The sequence below is a fragment of the Malania oleifera genome, chromosome 13 (genome assembly GCF_029873635.1).
Source record: "Malania oleifera isolate guangnan ecotype guangnan chromosome 13, ASM2987363v1, whole genome shotgun sequence".
Lineage (NCBI taxonomy): Eukaryota > Viridiplantae > Streptophyta > Magnoliopsida > Santalales > Ximeniaceae > Malania > Malania oleifera.
Genome location: NC_080429.1, coordinates 29825764 through 29846775, shown reverse-complemented (window position 1 = coordinate 29846775; position 21012 = coordinate 29825764). Strand labels below are relative to the sequence as shown.

General features: G+C 37.8%; 1 protein-coding gene across 4 annotated transcripts in view; it reads left to right on the top strand.

The window, feature by feature from the left end:
* The first annotated feature begins 11737 nt into the window (after positions 1–11737).
* Positions 11738–21012, top strand: part of LOC131146004 (protein MICRORCHIDIA 6-like) — a 107780-nt gene continuing 98505 nt past the window's right edge. For 2 of the 4 annotated variants that reach the window (XM_058095240.1, XM_058095243.1), the window contains exons 1-2: positions 11802–12208; positions 12315–12515. The gene's annotated coding sequence lies outside the window, so the exon portion shown is untranslated. Of the gene's footprint in view, positions 12209–12314; positions 12516–21012 lie in introns of all 4 variants that reach the window. The other 2 variants (XM_058095245.1, XM_058095242.1) reach the window with 2 other exon arrangements.

Below are 21012 nucleotides of genomic sequence, written 5' to 3'. Positions count from 1 at the left end.
ATAACATTCAGATTTACAAATTATACAGTCAGTCATTACAGATAGATATACAGTTATCACAATCAGTTACAACATATATGTTATATAGATGTTATAGTATATACAGATCAGATTTACAATGTTATGGTTATTTTGGAAACATGATAAAAACAGTAAGAAGATTATAGTAGTATTTATATATATACAGTATTAGATCCCTGATGAAATATTATAGATAGATTCAGTTAGTAGAGCATGGTACCGTTGCTATTTATAGATCAGAGTGCAACCACATATCTCAGATAGTATATGGATTCCGTCAACCGCGCTTGGAAAGCTTGCAGTCTCCCCAAGATTCTGGGTTGAGGGGGCCCCGTTTGACAAGGTGGTTTTTCCAATTTCGTGCTTAGGAGTGGATGCAGTTTGGCCGAAATGAGGAAGGGTAGAGTATAGTGACTTACTTGGTAGGCCAACCAGAATTAAGTCTAGCCTATGGGCCGCATAACCCTGTCATGAGGGGTCAAATCATGACATACAGTTTTTCAGGGAAAAGTCATAGTCATGTATATGTATACAGATTTACAGCATTATAGTACGATATTAGCAGTATGAATGATAGAAAACTCAGATGATACTGTTATGTTTTAAATTACGACGAATGCAAGTTATACTTTATATTAATTTACCAGCAGATACAGTTTTTGGATATTATTATAGTATTCATACAACTCGGTTGCCACACACTAGTAATAGCATATTTCTACTTACTGAGCATCGTCTTGTCCCATTACTTTAATATTTTTCAGGTGATCCAGTTAGGCGAGCGAGCAAATCAGGCTCGCAGATAGAGTGACCTTTTATTTGCCCTATTGATAGGGTAAGTGTATTTTGAGGTTTATGTTTTGGGTAGGTGGTATCGGTGGGATATGTAAGAATGTACCTATGGTTTAGAAACACTGGCTTCTGGTATTGTATTTATATATATATATATATATATATATATATATGGATGTATGATTTTATGTTTTCCGTTGCATAGGTGTGTTTATTACCTACAAGAATACCTGAATGCTCTTCTGGGGCCTGAGATGCTATAGCAGGGGTATCAGAGTAATTTATCTATTTTTAAAAATAGTATAATTTTGGGTCGTTACAGTTTGGTATGAGAGTCTAGGTTGTTAGGTTCTGTAAACTTTAGAATACAGCGAAAAACAATAACAGAATTTAGGAATGGAATCTTAAGAAGAGTTGAACAAGGTATTAGTGAAGTTGATATTGAGAAATTAGGATAAGAATTTAGGGTTTCGTTCTGCGGTTTGGGGGTAGAATTTCAAGGTGGTTTCTGTGATTTTCTTAGGGTGACAATTCCAGGAAAACCATAGTAAACAATCAATGATTTCTATTTTCTTACAGTAGGACTCAACCTTAAATTAGTAATGAGAGGTTAGGGGCATTTTAGTTGGTATAGTATTGTAAGATTCAGATACTTAAAATAATTTGGTAATATTGCAGGATGGACCCAGGAGGTAGTAGCGCTTACGCTAGTGGTGATGAGGGAGCTGGACATTCTGGTGCAAGCGGCGGGGATTCAGATGCTATGCTACATAGTGTAGCTCAGTATGTTATGGCTGAGATTGCTTGGAGCTCTAGGGACTAGGGATGTCCCTCTCTAGCCCAGAGGTGCATGATAGAGAAATTTATGAAGATGAATCCGCCAACGTTTTTAGGAGCGGCTGATACTGTAGTTGCAGAGAATTGGGTGCAGGAGATAGAGAAGATTTTGATGGTACTTCATTGCACCGATGAGCAGAGGGTCCTTTATACTACGTACAAGTTGACTAGGGAGGCCGAGAGATGGTGGACAACCAGTAGACTAGTAGAGGAGGTGAGAGTAATTCTAGTACCGATGACCTGAGCTCGATTCAGGGACATATTCTTTGATAGATACTATCTTGCCTCGGTCAGAGAGGCTAGGGTACAAGAGTTTCTGAGCTTGTCCAAGGGTTCGATGACAGTCCAATAGTACGTAGCGAAATTTATTGAATTATCGCGTTTCTGCCCTTATATTGTTCCAAGTGAAGTAAAGAAGGCTAGGATGTTCAAGAGGAACTTGAGGTGAGATATTTATAGACAGGTGGAAGTATTGAGGATACAGAACTTCTCAGAGCTAGTTGACAAGGCCATAATAGTATAGGAGAGTTTGCTGAAAGAGACTGAGATACAGAACCAAAAGAAGAGGACCGCACCCTCGAGTTTTCAGGTGGGGTCCAACCGAGGCCCTTGGAAGGGAGGTAGAACCAGTTGGGGTCAGAGGCAGATGGTAGAGTATAGTGGATTTCAGAGTGGACAACCTTATACCACTTGCCCCATATGTGGACGGAGACATTCAGGTGAGTGTCGACTGGGGGAGAATGTCTGCTACCATTGTGGGAGACCCGATCACATGGCTCGAACATGCTAGATGTCGTCGAATTATGCACTAATTCCCATACTGAATCGAGGTGGTCACCAGGCGCCTCGTGGAGGTCAGCAGAAGAATAAGGCGCCGACGAGGGTGTATGCGTTGACGCCAAGAGACGCCGAGACTGTTGGAGACATCGTCACAGGTACCCTTATTGCTTTTTCATATAAAGCTATTGTTTTATTTTATACAAGTGCTACCCATTCTTTTATTTCATCAGTGTATGCTAAGTTAACAGGGTATGAGATACAATTCTTGGATGTTGGGTTGGCTATAGCTACGCCGACTGGATCAGTGGTGAGATGTAGAAGAATACTTAGAGACTTTCCCATGACCATTCAGGGAAAACTACCACTAGCTAATCTTATGATATTAAACCTGTAGGGATTTGATATAATTCTGGGTATGGATTGGTTGGCAGTTAATCATACAAGTATCGATTACCATTTGAAAGAAGTGATTTTTAGACCTCCAAGTGAGCAGGAACACAGATTTCTTGGTTCACATGTACGTTCTTTGCTACATCTTGTGTCAGCTATTCAGGTGAAGAAACTTATTCAAGATGATTGCCAAGGATTTGTTGCTTACATAAAGGAACTGCCAAGAGAAGAACTGAAACAAGCCGATGTTCCTGTGGTCAAAGAATTTTCAGATGTTTTTCCAAAAGAATTACTTGGTTTGCCACTAGACCGTGAAGTTGAATTTAATGTGGATCTTCTACCGGTGTCAGCACCAGTATCTAAAGCACCTTATCGAATGACTCCAACCGAGTTAAAAGAACTAAAAGATCAATTGGAGGAGTTTCTGGATAAAGGGTTTATCAGACCCAGTGTGTCGCCTTGGGGAACACTAGTTCTATTCGTAAAGAAGAAGGATGAGACCATGAGGATGTGTATAGATTACAGAGAGATAAATAAACTAACAATTAAGAATAAATATCCTCTTCCCAGGATCGATGACCTATTTGATCAGCTTCAGGGGACCCAAGTCTATTCTAAAATTGACTTTCGGTCAGTTTATCATCAGGTAAAGGTTAGAGCAGAAGACATTTTCAAGACGACGTTTTGAACGAGATATGGACATTATGAGTTCCTAGTGATGCCATTCGGGTTGACTAATGCACCAGCAGTATTTATGGATTTAATAAATCGGGTGTTCCATCAGTACTTGGACCAGTTTGTTGTGGTATTCATTGACGATATAATGGTATACTCAAGGAGTTTTGAGGAGCATAAACATCATTTGAGGTTGGTATTGAAGACATTGAGACAGAGAAAGCTATATACAAAGTTTAAGAAATGCGAGTTCTGGCTGAGACAGATTTCTTTTCTTGGCCATGTGATCTCTGAGGCAGGTGCATCGGTTAATCCATGTAAGATAGAGACAGTGGTGAGTTGGGAAAGACCAGGAAATATCCAGGAGGTTAGTGGTTTTTTGGGATTGGTAGGCTATTACCGATGCTTCGTTGATGGTTTCTCCAGTTTATCAGGTCCGCTAACACGACTTACGAGAAAGAATGTAAAGTTTGAATGGACTGATGACTATGAGCAAAGTTTTCAGGCATTGAAGCAAAGGTTGGTTACTGCCCCAATGTTGGCTATTCCATCAGGGGAGGACGGGTTTGTGATATATAGTGATGCATCGTTGAAAGGTCTTGGATGTATATTAATGCAGCATGGAAGAGTCACTACCTATGCATCTAGACAGCTTAAAGAATATGAGAAGAACTATCGTGTGCATGATTTGGAATTAGCTGCAATGGTATGCGCTCTCAAAATCTACAAGCATTATCTATATGGTGGGAAGTGCGAAATCTTCACGGATCACAAAAGCATAAAATATTTCTTTACCCAAAAAGAATTGAATATGAGGCAAAGAAGGTGGTTAGAACTCATTAAAAACTATGACTGCACTATTAGTTACCACCCAAGGAAAGAAAATGTGGTGGTGGATGCTCTGAACAGGAAATCAGTGGGACCAACATTGGCAGTTATGGAGATTCAGCACCCGATCCTAATGGATTTGGAGAGACTTGGCGTAGAGTTAGTAGAGGATAATCCTAAAACATTTATTGCTAGCCTGGTTGTGCAGCCTACACTATATGAAAAGATTAAGGCCGCTCAGCGTAATGATGCAAAATTAGCAGAGATAATAGCCAGAGTATAAGATGGTCAGGGAAAGGAATTCAGTATCTCTGAAGACAAAGCTCTGAGGTTTCGCACCGGATTGTGTGTGCCTGCAAATGATGATATTAGAAGAATGATTTTAGAAGAGGCTCACAGATCACTATACACAGTTCATCCCGGCAGTACCGAAATGTATAGGGATCTGCGAGAGTATTTTTGGTGGAGTGGACTGAAAAGGGAAATTGCCAAATTTGTACAGCAGTGTTTGACACTCCAGCAGGTTAATGCTGAGCACTAAAGACCGGCAGGGCAGTTACAGCCACTCTTTATTCCAAAGTGAAAATGGGATCACATCTCTATGGATTTTATTATTGTGTTACCATCAGTACGACAGGGATTGAATGTTATTTGGGTGATCGTTGATCGTTTGATGAAGACTGCTCATTTCATCCCTGTTAAAGTTAGTTATTCCATGGACATATTGGCTGAAATATATGTTCAGGAAATAGTTCATTTCAATGGTGTACCAGTATCTATAGTCTCATACCGAGATCCTCGATTTACTTCACGATTTTGGAAAAGCTTTCAGGAGGCTATGGGTACACAACCAGCATTCAACACTACTTTTCACCCTCAGATGGATGGTCAGACTGAAAGGACAATCCAGACATTAGAGGATATGCTCCGGGTATGCGTGTTAGATTTTGGGGGTATTTGGACCCAGTTTATACGACTAGTTGAGTTTGCTTACAATAACAGTTATCAGGCTAACATTGGTATGACACCTTATGAGGCACTGTATGGTAGAAGGTGTCGTTCTCCTCTTTTATGGGATGAGGTAGGCGAGAGGCGAGTTTTGGGCCCAGAGATAGTACAGTAGGCGTATAATAAAGTCCAAATAATTAAAAAAAGAATTAGTACCGCACAGAGTCGGTAGAAAAGTTACACAGACACTCGCCGTCGAGAGTTAGAATTTGATGTGAGGGATTGGGTATTCTTGAAGGTAGCTCCTTTGAGAGGGGTTATGAGATTTGGAAAGAAAGGCAAGTTGAGCCCTAAGTTTGTTAGCCCTTTTGAGATACTAGAGAGAGTGGAGTCAGTTGCGTACAGGCTAGCACTGCCACAAGCTTTGTCCAATATACATGACGTATTCCATGTTTCCATATTGAGGTATACGTCTCATGTCTATCCCACATAATCAGTTATGCAGAAATAGAGCTTGAGGATTCATTAGTCTATGAGGAAGCACCAGTACAGATTTTAGATCGAAAGACACAAGGATTGTGCACCAAAGAAATCCAGCTGGTGAAAATTTTGTGGAGAAACCATGCTATAGAAGAAGTTTCGTGGGAACTTGAAGAAGAAATTAAATAGAAATACCCACAATTGTTTCAAGAAGTTCAGTCATAACCAGAGAAGTGTAAGTAATTATATAGTATTTCTTTTGTAGGTACATGTAATAGTTTAGTTATTGAGTAGTCTTTTAGTTTTGAGGGAATTTTATTTTATATGTGTAATCTCCTAGAACGTAGAATGTAACCATGGTATTCCTCCACCATAAGTGAGGGAAAGTAATAAAATAAGTAGACCGTTTTGCCTTTAAGGGATGATGAATCATATGAATAGTAAATTTCGAGAATAAAATTTTATAAAGAGGGGAGAATGTAGAGACCCAAATAATTATCGTAATTTAATAACAGAAGGAGGAGAGAAAAAAAGAATTAAAGAAGGAATTAAATCGGGTCTCGTTGACAAACGCAAGAGATTCGTCGACGAGCACACATGAGGGGCTCGTCGACGGGGACATGTCTCGTCAACGAGAAGATACCGAGAGGATATATCATGGTTCTGAATTTCGTCGACGAGGAGTAAGCATTCGTCGACGAATTTCCTGACCTCGTCGATGAAGGCCAGTGTATAAATAAGCCTAAACTTCATTTTTTTGGGCCGAAATTCACGCATAAATTCTTCCTCCCTTTTTCTTATGTTCGTCTCTCTCATCTTCTCTCTAAGTTTTCAGATGGGATTCTTGCCGGTTTGAGGATTTGAGGCCACCACGACACTCCCGTGGAAGTTCTCGTCAAGTCTGCTGGAGTGGATCGTTGGTGGGGCTGCCTTGGATTTTATCCCAAATTCAAGGTAAGACTTGTTATTCAATATTTGGCCTTACCATAGTTATAAGAAACGTAGTATACAGAGAAATACTGAAGTTTTGTTCTGGGGAATGTTATTTTCAGGGTGTTGAACGAGGAACCCTGCGGGTGTAATACCAGACACAGCAAAGGCTTTTTAATAATCAGGTAAGGGAAATATGCTATGCTAGGAAATTTTAACAAAGTTATCAGAAATGTTATGCATAATATATATATATATATATATATATATATCGATTTATTATCGAGTTTTCCAGAATATGAGTTTTTGATATTTGTGTGGCCTGAGTAGATATTTTCCTGATATAGATTTTATATAATTTTTCCCAGAATATCATAATTTACAGTATTTATGGATATAGACATATATTTATCAAACACGTATTAAAGATATGTTTCCAGAGTAGCATGTTACAGTTATTATAGAATGTCATGTTTTCTAAAACCATAACACTCAGAATTACAGATTATACAGTCAGTTATTACAGATAGATATACCGTTATCACAATCAGTTACTACAGATATGTTATACAAATGTTACAGTATATACAGATCAGATTTATAATGTTATGGTTATTTTGGAAACATGATGAAAACAGTAAAAAAATTTTAGTAGTATTTATATACATACAGTATCAGATCATTGATGAAATATTACAGATAGATTCAGTTAGCAAAGCACGACACCGTTATTATTTATAGATCAGAGTGCAACCACATATCTCAGATAGTATGTGGATTCCATCAACCGCGGTCGGAGAGCTTGTAGTCTCTCCAGGACTCTGGGTTGAGGGGACCCGATTTGACAAGGTAGTTTTTCCAGTTCCGTGCTTAGGAGTGGATGCAGTTTGGCCAGACTGAGGAAGGGTAAAGTATAATGACTTACTTGGTAGGCCAACTAGAGTTAAGTCCAGCTTACGAGCTGCACAACCCTATCATGAGGGGTCAAATCATGACATACAGTTTTCGAGGAAAAAGTCATAGCTATGATATGTATACATATTTACAGCATTATAGTACGATATTAGCAGTATGAATGATAGAAAACTTAGATGATACTGTTATGTTTTAAATTACGACGAATGCAAGTTATAATTTATATTAATTTACTAGCTGATATAGTTTTTGGATATTATTATAATATTCATAAAACTCGGTCACCACATACTAGTAATAACATATTTTCACTTACTGAACATCATCTCGCCCCATTACTTTAACATTTTTCAGGTGATCCAGTTAGGCGAGCGAGCAAATTAGGCTCGTAGATAGAGTGACCTTTTATTTGCCTTATTGATAGGGTAAGTGTATTTTGAGGTTTATGTTTTGGGTAGGTGGTATCGGTGGGATATGTAAGAATGTACCTATGGTCTAGAAACACTAGATTCTAGTATTGTATTTATATATATGGATGTCCGATTTTATGTTTTTCGCTGCATAGGTGTGTTAAGTACCTATAGGAATACCTCGATGCTCTTCTGGGGCCTGAAATGCTATAGCAGGGGTATCATAGTAATTTATCTATTTTTTAAAAAAAAATGGTGTAATTTTTGGGTCGTTACACTAAGGCTGGTCGATCGCCCTTGGCACAAAGGGTGAGGTTTGGTCTACTTTGGTTCCATTAGCCAAATTTGGTCAATTAGTGCTATGCCTTATATTTTGTCATGATTTTACAAATTAAATTACATTACATTTGAGAGAGAAACACTAAAAATAAATCAATTAAAATTTTCATTATCTTCTCTCAATTCTTCAACTTTTCTTCAATTATAATGACTTAAATTCTGTAGAACATAGCTTAAGCACAAAAACATTAATATTGAATAGTTTGTTATCATCAAAGCCAAGGTAATGAATAATTGGGGCTAACATTCTTAATATATGTTTGACTTGGGCTAATTTGGTTACAACTTGGAAATTATCTTGTACAAATTTTAGAATTGGTAAAAAATTGAATTTGAATTCTTGATATTCTTTATTACAATTTTGAATTATTGATTTTATCTTAGAATCTCTTTAGAAAATTATGTAGGCACTCATAAAATTTTGGAAAGGTTGTTTATTCACTTTAAGGCATACTCTTTCGAATTGTTTTGATTGTAATTCAAAATTCAAAGTGGTTGCACTCTTATATACTTGCTCATCTTGTGTTCCATGTATAAACTTGTTAAATCGTAATGTTATTTAAATTGTTGCAATTATTGCTAATTGATCTTAAATCTCTAATAAGCCCACAATTTCTAACTTTGTAGGAAGTTCTGTTAGCAAGGAAGTGCAACTCTATATAACTGTTAAAATTTCTTAAAGAGTGTGACATGATAAAAAAAAAATCGAAAACTATACTAACAAGAGTACACACAGTTTTCTCATGAGACAAAGTGTGAGACGCAAAGAGAGAGTGTCTTATAAGAATGACTAGAATATATTTAGGTGGTGCAACATGTTTAAGGCTCTCAAAGCTTGAAGCTACCACACATTCTTTGAGAAGAATTATATATTTTTAATTCTTGTTTTGATAATTCTTTAAAAGAGACTTAATGTTGGCACGAGTGCGCAGCGAAAACCTCACACAAACTCAAGACAATCATAGAACAAGCAATGCAAGCACTAAATGATGAACAATACGGAACAAACAATCACTCACAAAAAGAATCAACAAAAGCAATAGGGTTACAAAATATGATTATATACGAACCCTAAGCATACAAGAACCTTAGACCCTATCTAAATCATCTTTGTAGCAATCCTCAGAGGAAAATCGTCCAATCCCCCTAATCTATTGATCTCCAAATTCAAATTTTGTGACCTGCGCCAAACGAAACCGTCAACGGTTTCAGCCAAATCATCGACGATTTGAAGTTGAGAGCAATTCCCTGTAGTTTGTCTAGTACCGTTGACAGTTACAATGAAATCGTCAACAGTTATCCCTCGATGCTGAATCCATTGAGCAAACCGTAGCCAAAATTGGTGACGGTTTCTTCCTACAAACTTATCCCTTGTTCTTTGCTTCATGATACTTTCCCGGTGCATGTGTTCCATTCAATATATGAGCCACAAACCCAACATTTAATTTTTTTTTTTTACAATTTCATTAGTCAACTAAGTACTTTTAGAATTCATTATTTAGGTTGACTCAACTTGAGATAGATGTGTTACTCTTTGTAATATTGTTCTTTGATATATCTCTAGCAAGATAGAACCAAGAGATCCATGAACAGTTTTTCCAAGTTGTTTTTGGCTTTTCAAGGTTGTGAGAGGTTGTGATAGTCTATTTTAGGTTGTTCTTATGATTATACAATTTTGTCTATGTGCATGCACGTTTTCACCTTCTTTTGCACTATTGTTGGACATTTGAACCTCTTTTGCTTCTCCTCATCAACTTCCTTGTAAAGAGTTAGGTAGGGAATCCTAGCCATAAATATGAGGAAATCCCTTTTCCTAAAAGGGAACACTATTCTCTTTTGCAAATCATTCCAAAAATAAAATTAAACATAATTGATTTCCATGGCAGCTTGGGCCCCTACCAAGGTCCAATTCCAAGCTAATCCTAAATTGTTGCAAATTAAAAAATTAAATTAAAATTGTTGATATTTAGAGAAAAACAAATTTTCCTTTTCAGAAAATTAAATGTGGGACTAGTCACTGAAAATGGAAAATTAAAAGTTAAGAGTTAGCTCGAACAAAACATGTGCTTCCATCATGTTTGGCTAGATTTCTTGAGGGTGGCTATAAATGCCCATAACATTGTGACATCTACACTCAATGTGGGACCATCAATGCTTTGTTGATTTTGTGCTACTATTTTAGGATTTCATGCCAACATTTGAAACCCCTATAGGAGTGGTCCTATAATGAGTTTGCTAGTGAATGATGTTTCCTTTAGTTATGGTCCAAATGCCTTTTATGGCTTGCTCTGCCCTCTACCTTCTTTGATTTTAAAGGTCTTTGTCTTTGGTTCATGTCAACTAAGAGCTTTTTTTCTAGATCAACATTTGGGAGGGAGCTTGAATGGTCTAGAGTTGTTGTGAACTTTGGATTATTCTTCTCTTGTTTGACGAGCTTATAAGAGAATGTGAGATATGCTCCTTTTGTGATGACAATTAATTTAGATAAACAATATTCAATATTTTTCTATGCTCTTCTGTACCTTGGCACAATTTAAGGGAAATATGACTTGCCTTTAGGGAGCCTGCAAAAAAATTGGGCTTGGTTGAGTTGGTGGTTATCTTCAAAAAGAGAAAACTAAACATCAATTATCATTGTCAATATGGATATGATCATTTATATATATATTTTTAAAAAATCAGGAATGCACCATGATTTTTTGTCCAAGTTTTATAGATGATGTCGAATTATCGGTGATTTCTGGTCTATATTTACATTTTTCTACCACAAAATCTTGTGACCAAAGAAAACAAGATGGTCAATGTGTGGTGAATTCTTATTTAATCTTTTGATACCTAAGTTCAAATGGATTTATAAAAACTTAAGAGTGAGTCAAATCAATTAGGATTTACTTGCTTCTTTGGGTTTTTTTTTTTAAAACTCTTTTACTTAAATAGAATTATTTTCCATGGCATTTGAAATTAGTTTTTATATTTTTTATTGTAACATTTTATTGTGAAATGGTTTTACCTTCATGTGTCGTTCAACTTTGACCTTGGATAATTGGCGAAAGTGTCCCACATTGTGCGTCTCGTGATAGTTTTTGTTTTTTCTATTTAAATTTGGCTCTTTTCATTTGATGGGGATGCAATAAAGTGCGATTTGCTTTTTATTTTAAGTACTACATCATCTATTTTGCCCGTACTATTTTTAAGGTCAATTTTTTTTTTTGAAATAAGATAAATAATAATAATACCATTATGATAATTGTTTACCTAAAATATTACTAGTTTAATTTTTAAAAAATATTAAATTTAGACATATTATTTACCTCATTTCATCTTATTCAATTTTACAAATTAAACATTTGCATTGAAAGCTTATAATTTAAGAATATTCTAAACCTTTTATTAATAAACATTTGCATTGAAAGCTCATAATCTCTCTTACTTTATTAATAAACTATTGAAATCATATCATTCCCTTATTCAATTCCACAAGTTAAATGGGGGAGAAATCTCACCTTTTATGTTGAGATGTAAGAATATCCTCAACTCCGTTAAACGTCGTCGTTTTCAGGCGAAGCCATGATCGCCGCCGGCGAGTAGAAATGTAGCGCCGGCTACTTCTCTCTTCCCCCTTCCCTTTACTAAGTTTCTGTGTTCGGAGATCTGCGAATCTGTTGCCATCCCACCGGCTCAACTGATATTCCCAGATTTCTGGCCCTTCACCTTCTTTGGCGTCGGTTCCATCTCCGGCGACTGTCCAAGCGCACCCACCCCCTATCGGCGGCTACCCTGCCCCGGTCATCAGTCTAAATCCCCTCAATGGGATAAAAAGTTGGCCAGTTGGGTTACTGTTCAAAACGACGGAGGTTGAAAAGGTTTTAAATCTCAACCGTTGGTGCTGTTGCCACGTGTCTTCAGATGAAAGCACAGGAAAAAGATTTTGGATTCTTTCCTTACTTTATTTCCCTTTTTTGTTTTTAGCCTTGAAGGACACAGCCAAGGTTGAGGTGGGGAATCAACCTCTCCTGCTCCCCAAACCTCTTCCTCCTGGCTAGAAATTGAGGAATAGGTCAGAACTGAGTTTATTTTTGTTGAAACCCAGAAAAGAAGGACTGCATGCATTTTTGTTGAAACCCAGAAGAGTAGGGTGATCAATTTTGGAACCTTATTCTGAGGTAACTGGTATGCTTTTTTCTTGAACTTCTGATGATTTTTTTTTTCCTGCTTCTCTATTCACAGTTCATTTAATTGGATGATTGTGTTTTTCTTAATTTATTTTATTTTTTTGTCTCTGTCTTGATCTTTGAAGTTCATGGGTAGTTCTTTTAAGTTGATTATGGTGCCATGATTTGACTTTATTTATTTATTTTTTGCAAGTTATGTTGATGTAATCTGTCACTGATGCTACTGTTTTAATCTGTCATGGGTTTGGAATATCTTGATAGTTGAATTTCTGTTTTTAGCAAACTAGTGATTTGGTGCTTGACTACTATTTGGGGGTATTAAGCATACATTTTGGTCAGAACTTCCATTGGCAGATTTTCAGTTGAAGGCAGATTATTGTTCTTTTGTTTTACTTACTAAGCATTAACTTGTAGTTAGGAGAGAGTGATTTGTTGTGGTTAGTTATGTAATTGGGGTGCAGAGACTATGTGTGCGAACGCACCAGAGCCCTCAATTTAGTAATTTACTTATTTATTCATTATTAAAATTTTAATTAAAAGATTGTAGAAACAGAAGGGTGTCTTAGAAACATTGAAGGAGAAAATGCAGATTGAAAACTGCCCCCATCTTCCTTTAATTAATAGTATACCTTAATATTTTCTTGTAGTCTTTGCGGGGGTGCCCCGGGGGGGCGGGGGGGAGGGAATTTGAAATAAAGCAATAATTTATTTGGTATTTTACTTTTAAGGCTTGATAGACGTTGTTGGCTAATAACATAACAGCTTAGGCTGTTTCCTTTTTTCAATTTTTGGATATAATACATTGTTGGCTTATATATTGATTTTACCTAAATTGATGTGGTACTAAAACCATGGTTTGAAGGGTTTCCTCGCATTAATGGTTTCGTTAGAAATTATCTTATTTACCTCGATAGGTGTTATTCATTGTTTGTTCATCTTTCTTCGTGCAATTGGAATGCATGTGCAGGGGAGTGTTAAGATTTATTGATTTAATATACATTGTTGGCCAACCATTGAACAACTTAAGCTTCTAGAAGAAGGTGTGACTTAATATCATTTATCTAATAATTAACAAACATGGGAGACAAAATTATTAAGAATACAAGTATTCAGTTTTTCATCCAAAAAAGCATGGTCCATTACGTGCATATGAGTATATGACTTTGGGCATTTTGTTTAAAGTTTTCATTAAAGAGCATGTCTAAACTAACTTGTTATTACTTTTTAAGCATAAAGATGTTGAGTTTTGTGTATGTTTTAATTTTTTAACTTCTTTTATGAATTTCTAATGTAAATAAAAAATTCATATGTGGTTGAAGAATCTTCTTCCTTAAGTTTGTTTTTTTTCCCCTAATGTTTTAATTTGGTCTAAGAGTGAGATTCTTCAGTCTTATATTCTATTATTTTTAATTTATCTAAGAGTGGGACTGCTTGTGTTAATGTTAGCTCTAATATTCTTACACTCTATTCTTTAGTGGCAGGTTGTGGCATCTTGACTCTTTAATTGTATAGATTTTTGTTACACCTTTTTCTTTTTGAGATCCGATAGTGTGTAAGGTTTCCAAGAGGTTGGATGGGTGGTGTTATGTTCATAGAAGCTGTTTGGTTTGCTTCTATACAAAGGCTTGTCTTTCTTGCATCCCTTACTACCATTGGTTTGTTTAAAATTCCTGTGCAAATAGCTTGTGAGTTAGAGAAGTTGATGGAAGATTTAGACATTGTGTGGAACTCCTGCATCTATTTCTTTTTTGAGATGTAGTGTTAGGAGCTTTCTTTGAGGCTGGACATGGGGAGGGGCCTTCCCTTTTCATGGGTTGGATTGCTCTGATCGATGCTTCTCTTTTACCGCACCTTAAATATTTTTCTCTGTTCATGATTCTTGTGCAAGTAGCTTGTAAGTTAAAGAAGTTGATGGGAGTCAAGGGATTAAAATGTCAAGGAGGCATTCCTTTAAGGGAGATGTCATTTGCTATTAGTTCTTTAGAGGGTGGTTGTGACAAAAGGGATCCGCAAAAACTCCTAGAGAATACTGGTTTAAAGCTAAAGAGTCCTTTAGGCCTTGAGGGGAAGGTGGGGGTGAGTCCTAGGACTTATTAATTATTATAGGAAAAAAAAAAAAGGTTCAAAAGAAACTCAATAAGTTAGCATCTTCTGTTAATTATGTAAGGGGTTAGTGGAGAAGGTTTGGGGTGGGGCTGGGGATAGTGGTGGTTAAGAGAGTTAAATTATGAAGCTCATTAGTTGGAATATTAGGGGTTTAGGGGATGTTAGGAAGAGGGGTTTGGTTTGGGAACTGTTGATTAGGCATTCTTTGATTTCCCTCTCCCTTTTAGTTTGAGAATATGTGGTTTGATCATGATTCTTTTCCTTCTATGGTGAGAGATTCTTGGTGTGAGGATTTGGTAAGGGGTTGGGAGGGTTTTGGGTTTACAAGAAAGCTTAAGTGCTTTAAGGAGACTTTGAAGACTTGGAATAGGAAGGTATTGGGGATATTAGGATGAAAATGGCTGTCATTTTGGGTGAGTTGGATTTTTTAGGAAGGGGTTAGTTTATTGGAGGGTGAGTAGGTTAAATGGGTTTCCTTGAAGAATTTGTTGGAGGATTTGATTTTTAAGGAAGTAGGGAGTTGGAGACGAAAGAATAAATTTAAGTGGGCAAAAGAAAGTGATATTAATACAAAATTTTTCATAGGTTGGTTAATGGGTAGATGAAGAAAAACAGGATTAGAGAGTTGGGTTTGGGAGGAGATGAGGTTATTTTTGATTTTTGTTCGATTTCAAATGAGATTACTAATTTATTTTCCAATCTTTATTATGAGCAGGATTTTTGTAGGCCTAAGATTGAGGGTTTAGATTGGAATCCATTTCTAGGGATCATGTGAGTTGGTTGCAAAGGCCTTTTGAGAGGCTGTTAAGACAACTATGTTTTTTGGGATGGAAAGAGATAAAGCTTCGAGTTTTGATGGGTTTAATTTTACTTTTTTTTTTCCCTTTTTTCCGAGTGTTTCGATGCGGTTAGGGTGGATTTGTTGTTAATGAATTTTATTGTAATGAGATTTTGAGTGAGAGCATTAATTCCACTTTCATCAATTTGGTGCCTAAGCGGAGTAGATCTATTAAGATCATTGGTTTTAGGCCTATTAGTTTAGTGACTAATGTGTATGAGATCATTGTTAAATTACTAGCTAGTAGGTTGAGTGTGGTGTTAGATGATGCTATTTCTAAGGCTCAAAAAGCATTTGTTGTGGGTATGCAGATTGCAGATGCTATTTTGGTTGCTAATGAGGTTGTAGAGGAGGTTGCATGTCTAATGCTTTTTTCTTAGTTATTGTGAATGGAGAACTTAAATCTTGGTCTAGAGCATTGAGAGGTGTTAGACATGAGGATCCATTATCTCCTTTTTTTGTTTGTTTTTGTTGATGTTTTGGCTTTTGAGTAGAATGACGGACAAGTGGTTTATAATGGTTTAGTTGAAGGGCTGGAAGTGGATGGAGAGGGGGCTTGTGTCTCCCATCTTTAGTTTGTGGGTGATACTTTGTTTTTCATTTGCAATCATAGAGATTATTATTTAAAGTATTTTGACTCTTATTCAAATATTTGAGAGGGTTTCTAGGCTTAAAAAAATTAATTTGGGGAAGAGTGGTATTGCAGCCATCAATTTGACTTCTAGCATGTCTAGGGAATTGGCTTTGTTTGCGGGTTTTGGTGTTTTGCGTTGGCCCTCGACTTGTCTAGGTGTTCCATTGGGAGGTAATCCTAGGTTAGTGGTTTTTTGAGACTCAGTGATGGAGAGAGATCTAAGCGTTTGGATTGCTGAAAGGCGCATTATTTTCTTTAGGGGGTCGCATTACTCTTATTTAGGTTCATCTTGCTAATATCTGTAGAAATCCCTACAGTGTGAACGATGACTATGGTTGGTGAATGACGGCCAGCAGTGTGAATGATGGCCAAGGTTGGTGAATGACGGCCACCTACCATGGTGGGTGAGCCACCACCAGCTACCATGAGATCTTATCACAAGCCAGAGGCTATAAATTGAGACCCCCCACCAGTTCCTTGCATTCTTAATCGAGATTTAGATGATGTACGGGGAAGGATTCTCAGCCGCAGACCTCTACCATCCACTCGAGAAGTGTTTGCTAAAGTGAGGCGTGAAGAGGCAAGGCACAAAGTCATGTTGAAGGAAGCTACAGCCACAGTACTAGAGGGCTCAACATTTGTATCTCGTGGGACCTATGGTGGGCCAAATACCAAGCAACCAAAGGGCTGCCTTTGGTGTGAACATTGCCGAAAGCCTTGCCATTCCAAGGATAATTGTTGGGAGATTCATGGCAAGCCAGCTGATTGGAAACCACCGCAGAGCACCAAAACTAGAGGCTATCAAGCTTGTTCTGAGACTCAACCCGAGAGACAACAAGTGGCGAGCAACCTTTTTGATAGTGGCAGCAACAGCACCTCCAGCCATGACCAACTATAGAAAATCATGGAGATGCTATCTGCTCTCCAATTTTCGGGTCAATCACCAAAAAATACTCCATCTGGTAATTTGGCACATAGAGGTAATTTCTCACAAGCCCTATACACCTTTCGTAACCATACACCTTGGATTATAGATTCTTGAGCCTCTGACCATACAACAGACTCTTATCACCTTTTCTTATCATATAGCCCATGTGCTGGTAACCTAAGAGTCAAAATTGTTGATAGATCTCTTGCTCCTATTGCCGGCAAAAGGAGTATTCTGATTTCTGACTCGATTACTTTTAGAGTCTGTTTTTCATGTTCCAAAGTTATCTTGTAATCTTTTGTCTGTCGGCCAACTCACTAAACACTCCAATTGCTCTGCTAAATTTATTTCATCCCATTGTATTTTTCAGGACCTATCATCGGGGACGACGATTGGCAGTGCTAAGGAGTATGAGGGAATCTACTACTTCGAGGAAGCCAAAATGAGTGATCAATGTCAAATTAATTCTGTCTCTATCCTTAAGAATAGTGACCTAATGTTATGGCATTCTCGATTGGGTCACCCCAATTTTCAGTACATGTGTCATTTATTTCCTTCGCTATGTTCGAATAAAATGTCTCTTGATGTTCAATGTGAAGTGTGTGAACTCGCAAAACACCGAAGAACTTCATTCCCAAAATCCAAATACAAACCCACAAAACCTATCACAATCATTCATAGTGAAGTATGGGGACCTTCCCGAATTTCTAATCGTACTCACAAAAAATGGTTTGTGACATTCATTGATGATCACACTCATACTTGTTGGGTCTACTTGTTAAAAGATAAGTCAGAAGTACGTTTGGTGTTTATTAACTTTTATGCCATGGTCCAAACACAATTTCACACCAAGATTCAAATCTTGCATACTGACAATGGCACGGAATATTTCAACCACACTTTGGGTGTCTTCCTTCAAGAAAATGGGATAATTCATCAAAGCTCATGTGTTGACACCCCTTAACAAAATGGGGTTGCCGAACGCAAAAATAAACACATTCTTGAGGTAGCACGAGCCTTACTACTTACTACCCACATGCCTACAATGTTTTGGGGTGATGCTATTCTAACTGCCACTTACCTTATCAATAGAATGGCCAGTCGCGTTTTGTCCTATGCTACACCTCTTGACACTCTTCTTGAATTTTTCCCTACCTCTCGGCTAGACTCCAATCTCCCTTTTTGTTTATTTGGCTGCACTGCCTTTGTGCATGTCCATCCTCACCACCGCACCAAGCTGGATCCTCGAGCCACCAAGTGCGTCTTCCTTGGGTATTCTCCATCCCAAAAAGGTTACAAGTGCTATGACCCTGTTTCTCATCATCTCTTTATCAGCCTTGATGTCACCTTTTTCGAGACCACTCCATTCTATCCCAAGTCTTCTATTTAGGGGGAGAATGTGAGCAAATCTCAGACTCGGAATAATTCCAATAGTGACATGTTTTTCCTAGACTTTCCTCTTACCAATCTACGATCCTCTCCACTTCCTTGCCAGTTACAGAAGGAAACTTAAACTCAGGAGGAGAGATAGAACAACAGAATAACAAGGAGACACTAGTCTACTCACGAAGGCCGAAGCCAAGTGGTAATGAAAAACTCATACCCGAAGCACCAAGAGAGTTAGAACTGGTGGCAGCTCCGAGCAAACAAGAGCCCAACCAAGAACCTCCCAACAACTTAGAACAGGTAATAGCACCTACTCCTAATAAATTTGATGATATTGATCTGCCCATTGCTCTAAGAAAACATCCTCGTTCATGTACCCTTCATCCAATTGAAAAATTTGTGTCCTATAATACCTTGTCCACGGGATACCGTGCCTTTACTTGTAACCTTGACTGGGTCAAAATTCCAAAGAACATTGAGGAGGCACTTGAAATTCCGAAATGGAGAGAGGCTGTAATGGAGGAGATAAGGGCATTGGAAAAAAATGGAACATGGGAGGTTATGAATTTGCCAAGAGGAAAGAGACCAATAGGCTGCAAATGGGTGTTCACTATAAAATACTGAATAGATGGAACAGTTGAAAGATACAAGGCCCGGTTAGTTGCAAAAGGATTTACTCAAACCTATGGCATTGATTACATAGAAAACTTTGCACCTGTGGCAAAGTTGAACACTATCCGAGTGCTCCTATCCCTTGTAGCCAATCTAGATTGGCCACTTCAACAACTCGACATCAAAAATGCATTCCTAAATGGTGAGCTGGAAGAAGAAGTGTACATGACATTACCCCTTGGATTCAGTAAAAGGGGGGAGGAAAACAAAGTCTGTAAACTGAGAAAGTCCTTATATGGACTCAAACAATCTCCTAGGGCATGGTTTGATAGATTTACAAAGGTGATAAAAGGAGAGGGATATTGCCAAGGACAGTCCGACCATACTATGTTTCTCAAACAAAAAAATGGGAAGAAGACTATTCTGATTGTGTATGAAGATGACATTATCCTCACTGGAGATGACATTGAGAAAATGGGAAGATTGAAGAAAGTTCTAACCACATAATTCGGAGTGAAGGATTTGGGGCAAATGCGATACTTTCTAGGGATGGAGGTAGCTAGATCAAAGAAGGGAATTAGTGTTTCACAACGGAAATACACCCTTGGTCTCCTGACCGAAACATGCATGCTAGGTTGCAAACCAAGCGACATACCTATTGAAGCTAGAAAATGAACAGAAGATGTTGGGAAGCCAGTAGATAAGGCGAAATATCAAAGATTAGTAGGCAAACTAATCTACCTGTCACATACCGACCAAACATAGCTTTCGCAGTAAGTGTAGCAAGTCAACATATGCAATCTCCAAAAGAAGCACACCAGAAAGCAGCCTTCAAGATCCTAAGATATCTAAAGGGATCTCCAGGGAAAGGCTTATTGTTCAAGCAAAGTGAACAAAAGGAAGTGGCAATATTCATTGATGCTGATTGGGTTGGCTCTACAGAGGATGGAAGATCCAAGATTGGATGCTGCACCTCTGTATGGGGAAATCTGGTCACTTGGAGAAGCAATGAGCAAAATGTTGTAGCAAGGAGCAGTGCAGAGGCAGAATTCAGAGCTATTGCTTATAGAATATGTGAAGGATTATGGCTACGGAGGCTATTGGAAGAACTACATGCTGAGTTAGAGTTACCTATCAAGTTGTACTGTGATAATAAGGTAGCTATCAGTATCTCTCTCAACCCTGTCCAGCATGATAGAACCAAACATGTGGAAGTTGACAGACACTTCATTAAAGAAAAGGTGGAAGAAGGAACTATTTGCATGACATATGTTCCTACAAAGGAGCGGATTGCAAACACATTCACCAAGGGACTACCGCGGCAACTCTTTGAGGATTTCATTGCCAAGTTGGATATGATCAACATCTATGATCCAACTTGAGGGGGAGTGTAGAAATCCCTACAGTGTGAACAACGACCACGGTTGGTGAATGACGGCCAGCAGTGTGAACGATGGCCACGACTGGTGAATGACGGCCACCCACCATGGTAGGTGAGCCACCGCCACCTACCATGGTGGGTGAGCTACCACCACCTACCATGAGATATTGCCACAAGGCAGAGGCTATAAATTGAGACCCCCCACCGAAGCTAAACTACACATCTCAACTGTAAGTTGTGTCCTCTTCTATTTTTCCATATTTTATTCTCTGTGTACATGTTAAATAGGGACCCGAGTATGTAAAGAATACACAATTGAATATACAATTGATTCATTCTCATTCTCTACAGTATTGCTCGTTATTACTTGTCAGCTTTTAGAATTTGAGGGATAGCCATTGAGAAGATCATGCAAGATTTTTGTTGATTTTGGAGAATAAAATAATTCTCTTGTTTCTTAATGATTAATGTACAGCCTGTATATAATAGAAGAAAGAAAAGTTCCTTTTACTATCTAATCACCACAAAATCAAAAAAACTAGCCAAATATAGGAAACTACGAAATAGGAAACGAACTAGTAGAGATATCAGGAATTTTCCTGAATTTATT